This window comes from Diplotaxodon limnothrissa, linkage group LG10, assembly GCF_057381915.1.
Source record: "Diplotaxodon limnothrissa isolate DT_005_m linkage group LG10, D_limnothrissa_male_GT1.1, whole genome shotgun sequence".
Lineage (NCBI taxonomy): Eukaryota > Metazoa > Chordata > Actinopteri > Cichliformes > Cichlidae > Diplotaxodon > Diplotaxodon limnothrissa.
The window spans coordinates 33038054-33041160 of NC_140605.1; positions in this window are offsets into that span (position 1 = coordinate 33038054).

A 3107-nucleotide genomic window follows, 5' to 3' on the forward strand; every position below is an offset into this window, starting at 1 on the left:
TACATGTATCTTTTACCTCAGCCTGCCTCATCTTTGGAAACCCATCCACCTGCTGTCTCTTGCATGTCTGGTTGTAGCTCTGCAGTAAAAATCTTTGCGTATTCTTATGACTAAGGCTTCTATCGTCTGTGTTTTTGAGTCTGCCAGAGTCCGTCTCTGTGCTCATTCTTCTACTCTTTCCCTCTTTTTGTCCTGTTAGGCAGCTTTCCCTGTGACACCATTAGTTAAATGGCTTCTGTTGTTTTCTGCACACATGCTTTTTCCACCCAGCCTGCATGTGCTGCACACATAAGATAATAGAAAACGGTCGGTGCATGACAAGCTGGAATCATGCATCAGCAGTTAGACGTCATTCGCAAGGATAACAACAGCACAAAGACCAAAGCTAGAGGTGAACTTGGAATTTTAAATTCACCACTGAAACATGTGGCTTGTAGCTTTCCTGAAATTAAACTTCCGTTTGCTTTTAATTTTCCTCTTTTTCACTTTAAGAAGTATTTGCTTAAGTAAGTAAAGTCAGCTAGAAGTCCTCTACTCAGTCATACAAAGATCAAAGGGAAGCACAAAAACCTTCAAACAATTTCCAGTTGTCAACCAGAGCTGCTGGACCAAATGCCATAAGAGGTGTGATCAGCGCAGAAAGAGAGAGAAGAGAACCAGGATTAGAGTTAAGACAAAGAAGCTTCAAGCTAAGGCTGTTCTTCTGGTTGGTGTTCAGAAATCAAATCTTGGTGCTGAAACATCACAGTGGATGGACTGTGCTTACCAGCTGTGTAAAGATGTTGCCCATGTTATTTGTCTGTAGAATTCACCAGTGTCTATTTGCTGCTGTTCAAATTCCTCTAGTTGTGCATGAATTGTGTGATCATCAGTGGGGCTGAAGACTGGAAGGATCGAAACTTAAATGAATAGAAATCTGTGGGAGACATTTATAATGGTCAAAGTGAGAAGAAGCCCAGAAGGATCCAATCAACAGCTGAGCAGGAAGCATAAAAACTGCTGTTAAAGCATGTTGTTGCACTGATACATGTACAGCAGAGGTTCACCACAGTTACAGCTGCATGTTCATTGTGAGCTGCAAGTGAGCATACTTGTCATTTTTCTTCCCTACCCTAGTCACGAATGAGCATTGCTCTTGTTAGGTGCTCCAGCGGGATGAGCCATCATTTTCAAAAGTCCGTACCAAACTTGCTGCCGAGTGGCCAAACTTGCTTGTAGAAGCAGTGTCCCTTCTCTTTTTACAGGAAGACTCTTTTGGCCACATTTTAAATGATCTTGACTTTAAACTGAGACCGTAATCGGGATGTGTGTTACAGTGCAGGGTGTATGAATGCAGTATAAATGTGTGGAGTGTTAAGATCACAAAGTGAATATCTCTGCAGCACTGACAGAAATAGATTTAAAGAATTTGCAGGAGCCTCTGAAAGCCGGACTCAGTTTGCTCCTTGTCTACAAATTAGTCCTGAGCTATACTGCTAATTTTGCTATCGACCCAATACCAAGTAAATCCTGATACCGATACTGATACTTTTAACTTCTAAAGGGAGCTTATGCAGGAGAGAATAGTTAACACAACAAAACACACCTTTCAGCTTATAATAATGTATTTTTAATTTCTGGAGACCTGAGATGTGGACGTGCCCGTCTCTAAAGCCCTCAGTTCAGCTTTTCTTGTTTAAATGTGCTACAGGCTACAAATAAAATAGACATGGTAGTCAGCACAAAAAGGTTCAGATATTTTTCATAGCGCACGTTTGAGGGTTGTTGTTTTTCTTTAACATAAGTCAGTGTGCTACATGCTGAACTTGGTGAGGCAGGACTCAAACTGTGCAATCAAAAGGGGAATGTATTTTTACCACAAAGTTGTATAAGTATATACAGTGATCTGGGTAAAGGGGGCTCCAAACGCTGCCCTGCAGGAGGAGGTGAAAACAGCAAACCCAGGAAAAAACGGAGGACCATGACAGAAACAAAGCATCGACCAGCTTTGGGACCTATCCTAACGATATCTGTATCGATCGGCTAACCTCTACCATAAATGAACCAGTAGAGATTTTGAAAGACCAAACCGCAGGTGACTCTAGCTTTTCCCGGTCACACCAGCACTGAGATTAATATTTAAATAAAGCTCCATTCAAATAAACCTGATATTTTTGTACATTAAATATGTCTGGTCTTCCCAATTTAGCATAAACAAATAAGCACGAGTCACCCAGTGAGTCAGACGGCTTGTCAGTAAATCTGCCACTCAGGCTGTCACCGATTCCCAGTGGCCATGTAATCAGCGAGCAGCGTCATAGTTTCCACACCATAATTCCAGCTTTATTTCCTCCTGTACGCCTTTCACCGCCTCTCATTGTGTACGATGCACTTTATTAAAAAGCTTAATGCTGAAATTGGCTCATTTAAATATCTGAGAAAAGCTTTATACTTGCATTTAGTGTGCAAATATGTTTTAACTGATGTCTCATAATTTAATTTCACGTTCCAAATACCGTCCCTGCATTTTTTTCTTTTCTTTTTTAGGAGCTTTATTATATTTTGATTTTTCATTAATGACGCAATGGAAGCATTTCTCCCTTTTCTCAGCCCATTTCTCCGGCTTCTTTTAGTGTGCAGTCCTGTGGGTGTATATTAGAACCAGAGTCCTTTAAAATCAATGCTGGAATGAAGACAAAATCCACGACAAACTTTCAAACTCCAATCACTTCATGCTGCCTGCAAATGTACTGCAAAACGGACTCTGAATCCAATAAAGAACTGAACAAGCAATACTTAGTGAGCCTGCGATAAACTGAGAGCTTGAAACCAGCGAGCAGTCATTTTTATTTTATTTCCAAAACCTTTATCTCCTGTCCTCATCCCTCAAATATTCCAAATTATTAGCAAATATTCTCGAGCACACCCCTCCCTAATATAATTACATTAGAGTCCTGCTAATTTCTTTCTCCGTCGTCTTCTCGCTCCCTCTCTGTCTCGCTGCTTCACTCATTCTGATTATCTTCTCCCGCTCACTTTCTCCCTCTCTCACTTTCTGGCTCACAAATCTCGAAAATTGAGATCTGAAGGCTGGTGCAGTGGGAAGCCTTGATACAAGGCTACCACTC